Here is a 19264-nt window from a genome sequence, read left to right on the forward strand (position 1 = left end):
CATAAAATCAAGAGACATATCAAGCTAAGAAGAACTATCAAAGTTATATATTATGTATTTGATATCATGTTTGTTTTGTTTTGCAGATGGGAGGGGATGGTGATTGCAAAGCAAAAAAGTGGAAAATTGTAAGACCTACACCACCGTGCAAGAGGAGAAACTTCAAGCCCAAGAGGAATTTTAACCTTCACCACACCATGGAGACATGAAGAGATCAAAGGAGTGTGAGAGGGAAATTATACAATCACTCAAAATACAATCAAGAAAAGATTCAGCTACATCAATAACTCCCATCACAACTACTTTGGGCGAGCTAGATAATGTTGAATATCAAGAGATACCTCTCAACATCCCTTCATCATGATGAATCAACTCAAGTCTACAAAGTGCAACAATGAAGTGGCATCCCAGATGGCGTTCCAGGCACCATTCCTCTAGTCAATGAAGTCAACATCAACGCATACAAGTTCAATGAATCAAGCTCACCAGTGATGGCAAAAACTTCAAGGCACCTACCCCTGATATCTATTGGATGACATTTTCTGAATGTAATTTTCTCATTGGCTATGGAGAAGTTTATTGTAACAAACCCTAATTAGGGTTTCATTGTAAAATCTTGGCTATTGATGGAGAATTAATCCTGGCCATTCATTATAAATGAGCTCTCTATAAAAGCTTGGGCTCTTCATTTGTAAAGGTTAAGAGTTAATAGCTAATAATTGGTTGATAGCTAATAGTGAGAGAATAAATAGAGAATAGCTAATAGTTAGAATAGCAATTAGAATAGAAGTTGATTAGGAGAAGGAATAATTGCTGGTCTGACTTGTAAATGAGATACTCTTTTCATTGAAGTTATGGTGAAATTTGTTATTTCAACAAGCCTCATGGTTCTACTTCTCAATTTATTTTCATGTTGATTAGATTTAATGTAAGAAGTTGTTGAATGTATTCATGTGGAACCCGCCTAATCCATACCACTATCCTCTTGCTACTTGTAAGTGCACCTTGTGTGGTCAACTCGAATGATATGAGCTTAACTCTGAATCGTCCTACACTAATTGCTTATGCATTAACATGAATGGTGATCAATGTTTGATGGTATTGATTTGAACATCTTAGAAACATCCTTAGAAGATTGCACTGAGCTTGTGTCAAATTGTTCATTTTGATGGTAAGATCTCACTCGGTAGGATTCCATCTAATCATTCACTCATCTTGCTACATTCCTAGGATTAGAATATATTCTCTCAACCCTTCATCTTTTGCCATTTTTTCAATTCAAGTTAGTCTAGGACAAAGAGCATCGCCCAATTGAAATATCAGATGATCAAGTTCCAGCAAATCAAGCATTCAGCCATTCAAATGTAATTCCCCTTGTGATTCCAACATAATCACACCAAACCAACTAGACTTATCCACACACAGTGACCCTACGTTCATGAACCTTGGAGTCGTCTCGAATGATCCTTAAGCTAATCTTTAGCACTCGAGAGATTTTGTGCAAGAGAGGATAAGATGCTTATGGTATTTTATTTTGTGTTCGCATGTGTGTAAAAAACACATCAATGGGTAGAGGGAAAGTTAGAGATAGAGAGAGGTAGGGAGGTAGTGTTGGTAATGGAGCCTGATTATCTTTGTAAATTAGAAGTTTTTGTTTCAAGTATTTTTGGATTTTAGTTCTTGAGGGTGGTGTGGGGGGTTTGCCCCTCCCATTTTTTGGTTTCTTGCATAATAATATGTCTTCCTATTTGTAAGTAGAGGCTTGACTCTTCTTTTGAATAGATACAACTAACCTTAGACAATTATAAGATGATAGGAGCCTACTAATTATTGAAACTTGATTGTTTGAAAAATTATAATATCTTTTAAAACCTAAGATATGCCTTGTAACTCCTATAGATCCAAAACCATTCTCAAACATCTTAAAATTAATACAGGAAATACAACTTAAAGTATAAGTAAATATGCATATATAAATGCCACTTATATTTAAAAGTTTATTTCATGTATATAGTTTGAGGAAGAGGGATTGTGTGAGCTATATAAGGAGGTAGAGAGAGATGGGAAGAAAAAGAAAGAATTATTTTTGCTTCTTGGAAACATGAATGTGCAATAACACACGTTATTATTTGCTTTGGGTATTTTTGATGCTTTAGATTTGATTTTCCTTGGGCATCCAACCCAAAGATGTGGACTTACATGTCAACACTCACAAACATATTTTTTGCCAATTTTATAAAATTCATACAATCTTGAATGTGCTCTCTAACAGGTTTGCACATTTTTCAATGTCAAGTTTGAAAAAAATAGCAATATTGAGCTCTCGTGTAGCTAAGTGTGTAATTTTCTAGCACATTTCAATTATGTTAAGGTTTTGATATTTAATTTCTTTAACTAGTGCCTCCATTTTTTGTCAAAAACATATGTAGGATATTTTTGGCATCATTTTAACACATTCATTAAAATTTGAAATAAATTAGGTTTTTAAAAATTGGACACTATTTTATACGCAGTCAACTTTTCATTGATTTTTTATTAATTTTCAAAAAAATTATGGGAACGCTCAATTTTTTATCTTTAGGATGCGTCCACTTTTATTATTATTAAAAAACATACATTCATTAAAAAATCGGAAAAAAAATCAAGCATAAACTACATGGTGTTAGCTAATTTTTCTTTGAAGTTATTTTTGAAATACTAAGAAAAGTTAACATTTTACGAGCACACTAGATGTTATCTTATGTTTTTCGATAGAAATAACACTTTGTGTTCTCCCCCTATTTGAACCCTATATCTCCACCCTTTAATAAAATAATAGTTTTAGTAGAAAGTAGATTTAGAGCACTACAACTCTTGTTCTTATTGCATCTTCAAATTTTAAATGCAACTATCTTCACTTTCTCATCCAAGATAAATCTCTCCTGATTTAGGAGAAAAAAATGGTGCCTACATAAGATCCTCTTGCAGTCTCCTATTTTCATGCACATACTCTTAAGTAAATTAATAAAATTATTAATTATTATCACATGAGTTAACTATTTCATCAAAATGAGGATTTCTTATTCAAAACTAATTGACTAATTCACCTTTCTTTGTGAACTCCACAATTAGTAGAGTTTGGTTTATGAAATAATCTAGACCATCCATTCATTCTCCTCAAAAATATATAAATTTGTCCTCATACATTATTTGAAAAATCAAGTTTTGATACAATAGAATTCTATTGATTTAATCATTCTAAGAATGTTTTGTTATATTGCAAAAATTGAGAGCATCCATATATCATTGAAATCTTGAGCACATTGCTTTATATGTTCAAGTGAAGGTTTTCAAAAGCTAGAATAGTATTTTATTTTATTTTTAATACCTCTTGTTTGTTCTAACTTTAAATATAGATAGATGGAAAAGGCCTAAAGGGGAAATATGAAGTTTGTGCCTTTTGCATATTTGGTTAGTGGAATAGGAACACACTTTATTTTGGAATGTAAAAATTACAATGCTTATAGGTCAAGTACACAAGTACTTTGTTACAAGATCTATTCAACAAGGAGATGTTTGAGATAATGGGGTTCATTATCAAATTGAATAGCATAAGTTCAACAATTTAGAAAGTAAAAATAACTAAGTCTACTATCCCAAAGGCCATCTTGGCTTAATGAACATAAAAAATCTATTATATTTTATACTCGTTGATAGCAAAAATAAGACCTCTATTGGTTGAAAATTTTGTACACCTGGGAAAGCGTGCAAAATTGTGGTTTCGGCCATAGCGTGTGAGTTAAAAACTCTCCTAATTCTAAGGGGAGGCTCCCCCTTTCCTACTATTCCAAATAAAACACTAATCTAACTTAGGTGGGACAACATCCTTCTCTCTCTCTCTCTCTCTCTCTCTCTCTCTCACACACACACACACACACACACACACACACACACATAAAAGATGATATTCTTTTCTCTTTTTTTAGAAAAGAAACTGCAAACTACAGTAACAAATACAAAAAATTAATAAAACTATAACTACAAAGATGCTTATATAAAAGGAAGCGAAGTTTCCATGAAATTACAGAGTCTTTCGTCACTTCCCTGGGACAAGAATGTAGAAGCAAATCTCAAAGTCTTCATTTTTCTATTGTCCTATCTACCTTCCAAGATGATTAGTGTGATAACAATGTACAACATATAACAACTCAAAGTCTGTTAGTATAATGCACTCTTGACTGTTATTTAATAGGAACAAGTACAAGCACAAAGTCTTATAGCCTCTTCCTATCTTGACACTTAACTATACTGATTTAACCTTGAATATTCGTAGTACAAAGTCTACAAGTAATCAAATTAAATCTCCTTTTAACAATCTCACCAGAATCTCAAGTATATCCAGAAACACATACCACTATGACATAAGAACACAATGGACATAAGAGAAAGACTTCAACACAAAGTTTGAAACTCAAATTCCTTCTTGATATTACTTGAAACCCCAATTTACAAGTATGAAGCACAAAGTCTTTATGATTGTAAATTTCTGCAGAGTTTTCTTTCTTATCTAAAAAAGATAAAAAGTACAAAAGAACACCCTCTGATATATATAGGAGAGGAGCTGAAAGCAAAAAGTGGGAGAAATCCAACTAACCAAGATTTATTCCACTACTAACTATGACTTATTCCAAATTACAGTCCTATTGTCTTTCAACTTGTAATTTGTTTACATGTAATTACAAGTTATAAGAATGCAAGCAATGTGATTACTTGCAATTACAATTTTTGACATTACATGTAATTCGTCAAAGGGAAATTACAAATGTATGATTGAAACTAATTTAAGTGTCCAAGACAGGACTCTATTTACATCATCCTCTGTCTATTAGGTCTTCATGTTGTTGGCAATTGAAGTATTCAATATTGGTGAAAGTATATGTCCAAGAACATCAATTTGCATCATTTGACTATGAATGGTAATGACAATGACCTTATGAAGATCAACCACTAAACTTGAAGATAATGAACACTCTTTGTTGGTCACTGTGATAATGAAAGGCACTGCTTTTTACCGCACAACACTGCTATAATGCATTATATCAATGCATTTCTCTATTGCATTCTCCTTCATTTGTCAAGTTTTATCTTATAATGGCATTGACCTCCACATTTAATAAAGCAACGAAAATATTCCCAATGGTGAGACTATAACTGTCATCCCTGATTTTAGATAGGACTTTCCTTCGCCATTGTTATGTTCTTCATGGTTCATGCTATTTTGATCCTCTTTGTGCATATGACAGCGTACTCTTTTTATTTTACATCATTACTATCATCAACATATGACATTAGTGGCTTTTGCTTACTGTCCTTACATGTATTGAAACCCCTTGCAATCGGGTCTCTAGGACCCGACTGCAAGTGTTGATCTTGCAAATGTAAGACATGGGAATGAGAGTATGTGGAGACAAGGCGAATTTTGGGTCTTGGCAGGTGGAATGCGAGTGCAAGCAGGTCATAAAAAAATTGAAATGCGGAAATGAATGAAGATGGTTACACTTGCAGTTAGATCTCAAAGACCTGAATGCAAGTGAAGATGATTGCAAGATAGGAATTAGCTTGCAATCGACTCTTTAAGGCCCGACTGCAAGTGTGAAATGAAGCAAGATCGCAAGGAGGTATAAACTTACAATGGGTGTTTTGAGACCTGATTGCAAGTGAAGTACGTCAAAGTGTTTATGCAATGATGGATTGCAATCGAGTTTCAAAGACCCAATTGCAAGTGTAAGACAAATATTATAAGATAACACACTTGCAATATAAAAGGATGACTTGAAATTGGGGTCTAGAGACTCAATTGCAAGTAATGACAACTTGCAAAAAGAAATACAAAACACCCACATACTTGCAATCGTGGTTTTGAAACCCGATTGCAAGTAATATAGGTTTGAACTTGCAAGTTGGGTCTTAAGACCCAACTTGCAAGTAATAATACAACTTGTAATGATGCTTTAGAAACCTGACTTTGTAAGTAACTTGTAATTAGTTTTCTAAGACCCGATTGCAAGTAAAGTTAGCTTGTAATGTGAGCAAAAATTTCCTACTTGCTATGAGGTTAAAAAGTTCCTACTTATAGTGTTTGACTCAAGACCCAAAATTGCACAAAAAACTAGGAAAATGAAAGCCAAAACTAACCAAAACTTGGACAATGATGACAAACACACTCACTGATGATTTGACATTAACAAATACGAGTTTTAAACCTCGTAAAACATGCCTTAGAGAAGAAAACTATGAATTTTGAATAAAAATTTGTAGGGGTTGTTAATTTTTTGAAAGTTCAAAAATTGAGACAACATCTAAACCCTAACTGCAAGTTTATACCTCCTTGCGATCTTGCTTCATTTCACACTTGTGATTGAGCCTCAATAGAATGGAAAATTAAATATATGATTAATTAATTAATTGAAAAATATTTGAAATAAATAAATCTTATTATATACTCTTTACGATAAAAATTAAAAGAAGAATGTTTGATATAAATAAATGTTCTATATAGGTATATTAAATTTTTATATAATATGGTTTAAAATATTTTTAATTACTTTATAATACAATAGTGCTCATACCAACTTATCATTATGTACAAATTCTTTTTATTTATCATATATATTAATAAAATAAAAATCTTTGTACAATTTTAATATATAATTTTAAATAATTAATCTATAAATATTTCTAACAAACAATAATTGTATGGAAGAGGAGCTAAGTTGTAGGGGAAAGATGGAAAAAACAAAGTAGCAAGTTGATGAACAAGTGGGAAATAAATTGCATGACCATCCTAACACTAACGAGGACATAAAAAATTGGATGTTAGAAAAATTGAGGAATGTCATGTGGACAAAGCAACTTGGTAGGAAATAAATAATTTAATACCATGTAGGAGCATGTTGAAAAAGTTTATTTGAGATCTTCGTTTAAGGGGAAGGCCAAAATTTTAATTGCACAATTGAGGATTGGATCTCATCATTTGAGATATGAAACTGGTAGATGGAAGGTGCGCAAAGAACACTGTGAAGAAAGGACTTGCATTTTTGCAACTAGAGGGTGGTGGAAACAAAATGGCATTTCATCAAGGAGTGTGTAGCATATAAAATAGTTGTAGACAATTTGATTATGACTTAAAGGTGAATAGTTTGAATAAAATTTTTGAAGAGACAAATTTTGATAAGTAGGAGATATTTTCCACAACTCAAATTATGATATTGCTAGCAAGATTCATCTGTGTAGTTTTCGAGTCAAACTCATTGACCCATATTTCATGAGTAGTGGTCCATCTCTTATGAGAATGAACGGTCCACTTAGCACTAATTGCACCTAGGTGATGCTCATAGAGGTGAATCTTTGAGCCTTCCAACGAGGTTACCCATCCTAGTACTACTCCAACTCAAGTGTGTTTAACCACAGAGTTTCCTTCAAGGTCAAACCCTCTTAGCTTGCAATCCCATTTGCAAAACCTTCAGCAGGTGTTGTGCCTTATGAACCATTCATTATAGAGCTCATTTAGCTCATCAATTTATAAGTAGAATATATTTCCCACAACAAGTTAAATTATGATATTGCTATCAACATTCAACGTGTATTTTTCCAAGTCAAACTCATTGACCCATGTTTTAAGAATAGTAGTTCACAAGAACTCATCTCTCATGAGAATGAATGATCCACTTAGCACTCATTACATATAGGTCATGCTCACAATTTTATATACAATTATAAATAATTAATTTATTACATCGAAGGCATTTCCTTATTTGAAATGGACAACCTGCTTTAGATAATCAGTAATTGAAAACACTCTTTTAACCATGCAAGATGATCTAAAACATCTTGTTTGTTCAATTTTTTTTCGATCCACTACCGATTTCATTAATTCCCTTCGAAAATACCTCTCGTTTCTATGAGACAACGTACACTGGCACAACCTCCAATGATTTGAAAAATTGTGCATGCACATTTTACATTAATACTAAAGTTAGACACAACAAAATAAAGCAACGCCATCTGGAAGAGCTATTTTTTTGGCATTCATGTTCATATTAGCTCGTAGATCCCCAGATATTAGAGAATTTGTTGGGCATAATCAAGTGCCTCTTTTTTGGCTAATTAATTACCTTAATTCATATTTTTATGATAATTTATCTCTTAATTAGCTGCAAATCAGAATCATAAAGATCTGTTAACACACAATTTTTTTTTATTTTTATTTTTTATTCCAGTTAAGTTTGTTGATGCTATTGAAGAAAATTCAAAAAAAAATTCTTTGGTCTGGGGTAGAGGAAAAGAAAAGAATGGAATTAGTGGCTTGGGACAAGGTTTGTAGATCGAAAAGCAAAGGTGGTTTGGGCCTAAGGAGAATTCAGACCCTCAATGAATCTCTTTTGTCTTAACAGGTTTGGAGATTGTTCCACTCTGACAGTGAGTGGTATAAAATTTGGAGAAGTATCCTCTTCTATCTTCTTCTCTTTTATCTTTCATTAATTCTGATTTCAGTATCAACGAGTCTCACATTTGGAATCATGCCTCTAAGTGTAAAGAAAACATTGCCAAAGGGGTGAAATGGAGAGTTGGTAATGGTAAGAAAGTTAGATTTTGGGAAGATCCCTGGTTGCTTGATAAGCCTTTGATGGAAATCCCTGATTGGGCCCCTTTTGCTGCCCCCTATAAAAGAGTCTTTGGTTCCTTGGTTGAGGGGTATTGGATAGGTGATAAATGGCAGAACATTGAAAGTATTCACCCTAACCTCATCAATCTTAGGAAACACCTGTCTTATGCTTGGTTGAACAATAAGGAAGATACTCTTATTCGGAAATTTGAACCCAAAGGCAACATTATTGTTTCTTCTATGTATGGAGTGCTATCTCTAGCCCCCTCAGAGAACCCCTTCTGGTCTAAAGCCTGGATAAAGGGTCTTATCCCAAAGATCAATATTTTCTACTGGACTATCCTCCAAAACAAAATTTTGACTTTAGACAATATGAAGGTTAGAGGTTTTATCTTCCCAAATAGGTGTGCTTTATGTCTTGAGGAGGAAGAGTTTGTGGACCATTTGGAAATCCACTGTTCCTTCACTGCTTCAATTTGGGAAAGTTTTCTTAAGAATTTTTGTAAGGAATGGGTGTTTCCTAACTCTATCCAAGATTTGTTCCATTCTTGGAGTTATCATTGGTCTAATCCCACTTTGATATCTTTGTGGCAGCTCTCACTCCCTCACATCCTGTGGGGGGTCTGGAAAGAAAGAAACAACCGCATCTTCAAGGATACTTCTTGTTGGTTGAAAATTTTGTACACTTGGGGAAAATACAAAATTGTGGTTTCAAACATAGCGTCTAAGTAAAAATCTCCTAATTAAGGGAAGACTCTCCCTATCTAACTACAACTTTGAAAATAAAATAGGATGGGACAACAATCTTTCTTCTTCCTTCAAGAAAGACAATATCCTTTTCTCTTCACAGAAAAGGATAGCAATTTGATATAAACCATAGTAACCACTTTCAAAATGAAATGAGAGAAAGGAAATGAAGTTTCCTCAAAGTGCAAAGACTTCTGTCACTTCCTTCAGGACGGGACAACAATATCAAGCTCAAAGACTTGATTATGTGAAGCCCTATCTACCCTTTTTCTATACTAATGCTATAAAGAACAAATTATAACAGCTCAAAGACTGAAATATCTTATTCTTTTCTACTTAAAAGAATGGGAAGTAGTATAAGCTCAAAGACTTACAGCTATTTCTCACAAAATCTACTCTTATATTCTCCTAAGAACAAGTGAAAGCACAAAGACTTGTAGCTTTCTCAACAAATATTTGTTTTAATCTATATTAACCTCAACTACTTGCAGCACAAAGACTACAAATCAGATGTGATTAAGCTCTTTAAGGAACACTTGCAAGAAAGATAATATAGAACGCAAACTCAAGTATGTAGCACAAAGACTCAAAGCTTGAGAAATTTTCTTCTATTCCTTTCAATTCTTGAATTTACACATGAAAGCTCAAAGACTTCTTTGCTGTAAATTTGGCAGAGTTTTTGCTTGCTTTCCAAAAAGATAAAGATTACAATAGACCCCTCAAGTATTTATAGAAGAGGAGCCTTGAGAAAAAGGTGGGAGGATCCTAACTAACTTGAGAGATTCTCTCAACCACCAAGACTTATTCAATAACTAACTAAGACTTCAATAACTAACTAAGACTTATTCCAACTACAGTCCTAATTGAACACAACTTGTAGTTGCCTTACATGTAATTACAAAAGTGCAAGTAATAAGATAACTTGCGTTTTACAAAAAGACTTTTACATGTAACTTGTCAAAAGAAAAACTACAACTAAAGATTACAAATATGGAAAATACAACTAAGTGTTGAAAACACTTAAGTTGCAGCACGTGAAGATATGAATCCTTCAAAATTCTAGATGATCATTTGTAGTTCATCGGGATCCGGTTCATGGGTGTTCTTGGCAACAACCATGGTCTTCACAATAATATCATGACATCGGAGGAGCGCAAAGCTATTTTTATCCAGGATGGACTGGATTTCATGCAAAAAGATTTGATGTTTCATTAACATTTGAATTGAAGTGGCTGAGAATTGTTTGCTCCTCCATTCATTATGTATCCTCATTTATAAATCAACAAGAACTTCTTCTTCTGGAATCAGCTCTCCATCCTGACTTAGTATGTTGCAAGAGGCCTTTTCACAATGAGAGACAATATCTCAGAAAACTTCACCCCATAATCTCATCGTATCACCAATCTCCTCAATGAGGGATTTAAGAACGAGGGCCTTATTTTCTAGAAGCTCTTCAAATTCCAAGTACATGACCCTGGAAGAGATGATGGCATGCTCCTGTAGAATGCTCAACTATTGTTGGGGCATGGTACGCCAGATTGTCAAACTATCTTCAACACTTTCCAGATTCTTTTTGAAAGTATCAGAAGTTTGATCCAGTTTCTCTTCAATAGTTTCCAACCTAGACATCATCTAAAAAATGGCTTTCATCACTCATGCACATAGATCATGAAGCTGATCAACCCTGGAATCCAATGCTTGTACCTTCTGAGCATCCCTTTCCAATCCATGAATTGATTCTTGGGAACCGGAAGAACCTATGGAGTTACTCCCTTCAACAACAGGTTTTGTGATTTTATGAACAACTGCCATAAGTTGCCGGTTTTCCTCTTCTACCTTATCTTTCTTTGCTAGAAGTTCATCACACCGTTGTACCAGTGAAGCTACAAAAAACTGAGCATCATGTTTAATCACCTCATGTGTTTTCTTACCCAATTCTATCCTTGTAACTTTATAATCAACAACTGACATTTCTTCAAGTGGCTTATCTGCAATGGGTTCGACAATTTCAGCTACCTTCATCTTGTTGTTGTCAATAGTTACTCTGGAGATAGTCTTGGCCTTTTTAGCAACCTTGGATCTGGACTGTTTTACTTGCTGATAATCAAAGGAATCAGGTGAGATTTCTTGCTTCTTCCTCTTTGGAGTAAAATAACTAAGCCATGGAGGTAAAGCCATCAACTCTCCTTCTGTAGCAACTGTAGGCAAAGGAGAAGCAGTTTCTGTTTGAATAACCATGGTCATCCTGGGAGGAATATTTGTTTGGATGGCGACCACAGTTTACACAGTAACCAATGGGCATGAAGATTGCCTCATGAATTCTTCAAAACTAGAAGTGGAGGTATCAATTTTTGACAGTTGGACACAAGCAGGAGTATCTTCAGGAACTTCCTGCACATTCTCTTATTGATGATCAGGAGGTGGCTTGTATGCCAAAATAGGAATGGCATTCTGAGGAGATTCATCAACAAGCAAGTCAGGAGGATAAAGGGGCGTCTCAATGGAAACTGGAGGAATAATCTCATGAGGTGAGTCGAATGCTGGATACTTGGGAGCATCATCAGATTACTGCCCTTCTTCAGGATTATCGAGATCGATCACCTGAACATGAAATCGTGACTTTTCCTTTCCATGAACTGTCGCCTCCTCGGGAGGAAGCACTAATGCCCAACTAACTCGCAATTTGATCCTTGTGCCTGAAGATGATGCACCTTCCTTGTTATCAATCTGAATCTCAGACTTATGTCCAAGAGGCCCCGTAGAATCATCTTCTTTTCCAATCTTGATTTTTATGAGTCTAACAACATTACTTTTCAGCCAAGCATTGGTGTTAAGCCAAGATAGGCTGAAATCTCTCAAGAATGGATATGCACTCCTTATGTGACCATTGGATTAAAGGAAGTGGAGCTTCCTCAACCCTTCGTGAAATATATTCAGGATCAGGTACATGCCCATCATCAATCATCCCTTGTGGAATGTCCACCAAGTTCAAATCAAAAACCTGCTCAATAGTGAGCCTGCAGTAATCCATCTTCAAAACCTCAACCTCTGTGCGGAGATCTACCCAGATATCCTCAATGCGATGCACATGCACAAAGGATTTTTTGATCTTCTCCTTCATACCTCGGTAATCAAACTTATCTCTGGACTTAAACCTTTTGAGCTTAAATTCCTGCATTTCGGTCTCTATGGCCTTGGCTTTAATGGATGTGACAAGAGAATACCGACCAATTTTTAGTGGGTTTGTTGTAGAGATCCCCATTCCAACCTTGTGTCTGGCAAACTGATGAGTGTGGACGGCCATGATTTGTCTTCCCAACTCCATAAGAATGATCTTATCAGTTGGGTATCTAGGAAGCATGTATGGTTGCCCACTATAGCATCTGATTCTCATATAGGTGAAGGTCAGGAACTGTAGAAACAAGCATCCATACTCACTTACCCTTTCCTATGCCTCATCTGATACCATTTTGTATTATTGCTTCTCAATTGTGTCTGCATCAAGGTGGATTATTGCTTCGCCATCATCATTTTTAATGATTTTTGTCTCCTTGTCAAAGTGATGGGTGCAAGCGAGAACAAATTCAGGTTCTAGGGCAGCCACCGGGAAAGAAGATACGTGATGGATATGGTTGTCCAACAACCGCTGCATATTGCTATCTTGTGGATCCTCAACCCTTTTGACAAATTCTGACATGTCTACATGTCCTATCTCTGTATCTCTGATATGATCCAAAGGAGAGGAAACTTGGGAAGGTGCAGCTTCGTTTTGGTACTTGTCATATTTGTACTTCATCATTTTTGGAATTGGTGATGATGACAAATCTGACATTGATGGACAACCTAGAATATTGTGGTGAAGACTTAAAAGCGTTTAGGCAACATCATATTCAGCCGCAAATAAAAATTTTCCTTCTTCAAATGGGAAAAACTTCGACTCTTGAACTTCACGACTTTGTGAGAGAAAGAGGGGAAATATATGGAAATGGGGGAATCTTGACTTTGACCAATTTCGGATCTTGGGGAAATTTTCGCAAGTATACAAGTTGGAAAGGGCATACATGCAATCGGATTTTTATAACCCGAATGCAAGTACACTTGTAAATTTTCAAATGGAGAAATGGATGGAAAATGAGAATTAGACTTGCGGAAAATGACAAAAATGGAAAGTACGGATATGGGTGACATGAATGGATAAAAATGGGAAAATCCGAGGATGTCATTTTCATGAAAATGGGAAGAACTTTTCAACATGTAATCAAGTTCTTAAAACCCGATTTTGAAAGAAAGGGTATTTCACACTTTTTCAACTTGGAATTTTAACCAAAAATGGTTAAATTCTTCAACCGTAAGGGAAGAACAAATATTTCTAGCCAACTTGTAATCGGGATTTAAAATCCCGAATACAAGTAAAGAGGGAAAATGGGGAAGAACAATGCAATCCAAAAATTGCATATCAAGGGGAAAAACTCTCTCACAAAACCAATTTTGGGACAAGAACAACATATTTACAAAATTACAACTAGAAAGGAAAACTAAGAAAACAAGAAAAATAAGAAAATGAGACAAGGAAAGAAAAGAAAACATACCTTGTTTCAAACTGAAAATGCCTCTCCAAAAGATGCAACAATCTTGGAATGAAGAAGACAATCTGCAAACCAAACCTTTGCCACGTTTTTACAAAAACGCCATTTGTATAAAAACATGGCAGCAAATCCAAAGGAAATCGCGTGGAAAGTGGATAAATCTCCCTCTAACCTCAACACCTTAGCATGAGATGCAAAAATGACTTGGGAGATTGCTGATTTGTGGCATCCTTGAAGGAGAAAAACGTGGTTTTTGGTAAAAACGTGTTTGCATTTTTGACACCAAGAAACCAACAATAAATCGAACTCCCAAAACCCTAGAATGACGTGAAAGATGTTTGAAAATACACAAGAATAGAGAAGAATCCCAAACGCCTTCTACCTCCAAAAAATTCTCCACAAAATCTTGCTTAAAATTCTCAAAAACCATTTTTTCTTGCTGGTCGGGTTTTTTGGAACAAATAGTAAGTTCGAATTTGCATGAAACAATGAAAATTGAGTTTTTTTGGAGAAAATAACAAGTTTAAAATGCACTTTTTCAACTATAAGGCAAAAATCAAGTTTTTAAAATGCAATTACATGTTAAAAATCCTCAAAAATGCACTTTATAGGCAAAATCGGGTTTTGGAGAGAGATGTGCAAGTTTAAAATCACTTGTAAAGGGAAAATAAAATCCCTACAACAAGTTATAATTTACTTGCACACATGTAATAGGGGTTTAAAATCCCTATTACAAGCAAAAACCATTAAAGTAGGGGTTTTAGAAAATAATTACAAGTTTACTTGTAACTTAACCAAAAAATCCCTATTTTAACTGAAAAAGCCAAAAAGCATCAAGGGGGAAATAAAAAGCAAATTACAAGTTTTTATTTTTCAATAAAGTGCACTTGTAACTAGCTAAAAATTTCCCTACAAAGACCAAAACAATGGAAATCATTAAAACTTGCAATTCAAGGAAAATTCTCCACCTGCAGTCAGGGAGACAAAAATCAAAATTGAAGGAAAGACATAGCAAACGAATCCAGAATGCGACAAAATTTGAAACGTAGTTCGAGGATGGACTGAGGATTAAGCCAGTCCAAGGATTAGTCAAAATTATGCCTTGGGAAGCATGCCATAGAGTAAAATTTTCATTTTTTCATAAAATTTTTATGTAATGGTCCTTCATTTTTGAAAACAAAAATGAGGACAACACTTCTCTCACCCAAGCTGTTGTTTTTCAAAAAAATCAAAGGGCTATTATGGAGAACATTAGGATCATTAGAGAACCATGCAATCTTGTCAACCCCATGGAAACTCACATACTTAACTCCTGGAATCTGAAGAGTGATGTTAGTACCAATTCTAAACAAAGCAAGAGACTTGAAGCTAAATGGCACTCTCCACCTCATGGATGGCTCAAAATCAACTTTGACGGAGCTGCCAAAGGCAATCCTGGCCCAGCGGGATGTGGTGCAATTCTCAGAGATGAAAATGACATTTGTAAGCAAATGATTGTTGTTCCTATAGGTTGCCAAACTAACCACATGGCGGAAGTTATGGCTGCTCTCCAAGGCATTCTCCTGGCTAAAAGGTAAAACTATCCCTATCTATGGATTAAGGGGGACTCTAATAATATCATTAAATGCCTTAAAGGAATTTCTAAGCCCTCATGGACTATCAACAACATTATAAAGGCTGCTAGAGATCTCATCAACATCTTCGATAAATGTTTTATTTCCCACATTTATCATGAAGCAAATGGCCATGTTGACTAGGTAGCCAACGTGGCAGTCACTCATAACAATATGGTTACCTGGAAGGGTGAGGAGGATCTCCTCAATGACGCCAAATCGATCATTTTCATGGATCAATATAACTACACTCCAAAGGTCATAAATGGATAAAATAATGATTAATAGTATTACTTGCAGGGCTATTACTACTTATCATTGTGTCAGTACCATTAATGACAAGATGAATGCCACCTTTTCCCACACTTTCTGGGTATTTGGGGTCGCTTCGAGAAATTTCTTTCCTGTAGCTTTCTGCAACTCTCGGTTTTCTATTTTGAACTACGAAACTATGGGAGGTAACAGGCGTCGCTATAAGCCCAGTAACTGTAAGGAGTGGAAACAAAAGGAGGAAATTTGAAGCATCTTGTAGAAGGGCGGGTTTACGAAGTATATGGAGAGACTCCATGGGAGGGATGCCAAAATCACTAATTTTTTCTGCAAAAATTGGAGGAAGGGCACCCTGAAGATGGGAGATCAAACTATCTCCATTGATGAAGACCTCATTGCTCAGGTGACGGGTCTTCGTAGGGAAGGAAGCAATTTCAACAGGGAAAAAAAGCTTAGCAAGGAGGCCATTGAGCGATACCCTGAAACGACAAAGGAGACGAAGCACCTGGTTAAGCTAACCAAGACCTACTACCCTCCTAGGGCATTTGTTAAGCCTTGGAGGGAGGTTTTGTTTGCTATTATGAGATACATTACCTTGGATGGCAGATTCACCAAAGTGTATGGCTATCATTTTGTACTGCTCAACCATTTCAGGTATGATGAAAAAGTTAACATACCCTATTTCCTGATTTGTTCAATGAATGCTACTATTAAAGCCCATAGAGAGAACCCTAAGGGAGATACAACCATGCACCAAGGTCTTATGGTTTTAATCTATGACCATTTAAAAGCTAACCAAATTGCCCACCCCCAGCCTTCTATCTCTGATTCTGAGGAGGAAGGGTCGGATTCTGATTTTTCTATGGGTGATGAATTTGAAAGTGATTCGAAAAGTAAGACAGAGGAGAGTCTGGAAGACTCTAAAGCTGAACTTGGTAAGAAAAGAAAATAGGTGAGCATTAAGTCGTCCTCTTCTAAGGGCAAGAAAAAAAGTAAAGAGAAGGTCTTCTAGATTCACTCCTCCTCCTCCTTGGAGGTCTCTGAGGACTCTAAGAAGGAGGAATCCCAGTCCCCTCGGAAAAAGAAAACTAAAACTTCCATTCAGAAAAGGAACAAATAGAAAAGGCAGGACAATTATGAGTTGGAATTGGAGGATAAAGTGCAGAGAAAGGATCCTGACATCGACCAAAAAGTGGAGGAGGAGATTATAGAGGAAGGTTTCAATCAAAGGGTTGGTGGAAATGTTGAATAGATCACTAGTGGAGATGTTCCCAATAATGAACAGGCCAATGCTGGTGAGAAAATCCCCCCTTCAAATCCTCCTACCGAGGGTTTGAAAGGGTTTGTGGACACCCTCGACTGGCTAATTAACAGTCACAAGAAAGCTATGGCACATAATCAGAAGCTGAGCCACAGGGTTCAAATTCTGGAGACAATCAATATTGGTGAAGGTAAATCTATGGCTGAATATGTTGATGACTTGGGTAAAATTGTTGCCAAAGTTAAAGAGATTAGAGACGCCTTCAACCCCAAGGTTTGAGCAAGTGGAGAAGGCCCTAGAAGAGATAAAAACCAATGATAATGCTACAGACCAGAGAATGGTGGAAACTGACAACAAATTCAACAAAATTGAAAAATGCCTCAGAAGCATTGCTGAACAAAGCCATAACATTCTGAAGGCCTCGACTGACAACACCAAAATTCTTATCAGCAAGCTGGAGAACGAGAAGGATTCCCTGGAGCTGGAACCTGACATGGAAGGTATGAGAGAGGTGCAAGGACCTAGAATGAGGACAGAGGCAAGAAGAAGGAGAAAAAGCCAAAAAGGGAAATTGAAGAACTCAAAGTTGCTTCGGCAAACTATGACTTGCTGGTCACTAAGGCGGCTGATCTTCTTAAGTCTTTGTAGTCGTTGTTTGTTGTTTAGGTCTTTTATCTGGTTTTTTCGCTTTGTTGTTCCTTTCTTTTGTTGTTTGTTCGGTTTACTGGCCTTTTTGCCAGTCTTTTGTATGTTGTTCCTTTGCTGGTCTGGTTGCTCTATGCTGAACTATCTTATGCTCCTTTGTTAAAGGTTTCGGGTCCTTAAAACCTATTTTTCATATTAATCAAAACAAACAATTTTTTTTTTTTAATCATAGTGAGACATTATATAAATCACAGGAACAGAGAGAGAGGAATAACAATGTGAAAATAAAAAAACACAACATCGAGCTTTTAGATGCAATCTTTCCATTAACTTTTCAAAATGTAAAATGATGTGCAAGAATAGTTATTTTCCTTCCAGAATTATCATTAGCACCAGCTTATCAATCACATCCATATATGAAAATAGCCATAGATAAAATGACAAACCAATACCTTCATTTAGTAGAAAACAACAAAACTAATTTAGAATGAATCATAACACAACTAAAAAGTGATCTCTCCACAAATTCCAAATTTATGACAAGTAATTTATATTAAGATGTGACACAATTGTTTCATGCTATCAACAATGTCAATGAAAATTTAAAAAAAGGATAGAGTTTGCAAGAAAAAGATTACATTATCCTAACAAAGAAGAATTCTTTTTAAAATGAGACGAACCAAAACCAAACTCTTTTTGCTATTGCAATCTATTCACAATAAAACAAAGAATTTTTTTAAATAATATTAATATGTTGGTGAACAGATTGTCCTCTTACTTAATTTCTCTTAATTTACTCTATGCCCAATGTTATGAAGAGAACAGAATCTTTCACTACAGTTGAGAAAGTATTAGTTTCATTTTAACTTCCTCTCTGAATTTTTCTAAAGGTACAGCTCCCTTATCTGATTTACAATGAATTCAGTTTTTTTTTTTTTTTTTTTTTTAACAATCACACTTTTTCCTGAAAGTGCATAAGGTTCTCTCAACTACTCCTAGGTAATGAGGTAATTACAAAATACAGATCGCAGATAGAAAAATTCACACACATATAATCAACAAAATCTATTTCAAAGAATGGATTTTCTGCTAGATTTTCCACATATATCTAAACAAGAAAAAGATGAACTTACATCTAACCAACAACAATAAGGAAATTTCAAATCGTTGAATTATCTCCACAAAGTGATAACAATTCAACACTCAGAACGCAAAGTTTCAAAGTATAACTCGAAATCTTTCATATATGTATATCCAACTTCAATGCACAAAGTCTTTGAAAGCTAAAACATGCATATACTATCCTTCCCCACTGTTCTTCCGAAAAGTCTATATATAAAAACTATCTCTTAACTTCCTATCCTTTACTATTCTATATGCTAATCCCCCGTAAAACAGTTTAATGCCCCAGCATTTATAGTTACTTTTGAAATCCCGAAGGGCCTCCCGGAAAACTCAGCCCTATCGAATTAATACAAGAAACCGTTATAAAACTAAA

Source organism: Cryptomeria japonica, chromosome 7 (genome assembly GCF_030272615.1).
Source record: "Cryptomeria japonica chromosome 7, Sugi_1.0, whole genome shotgun sequence".
Lineage (NCBI taxonomy): Eukaryota > Viridiplantae > Streptophyta > Pinopsida > Cupressales > Cupressaceae > Cryptomeria > Cryptomeria japonica.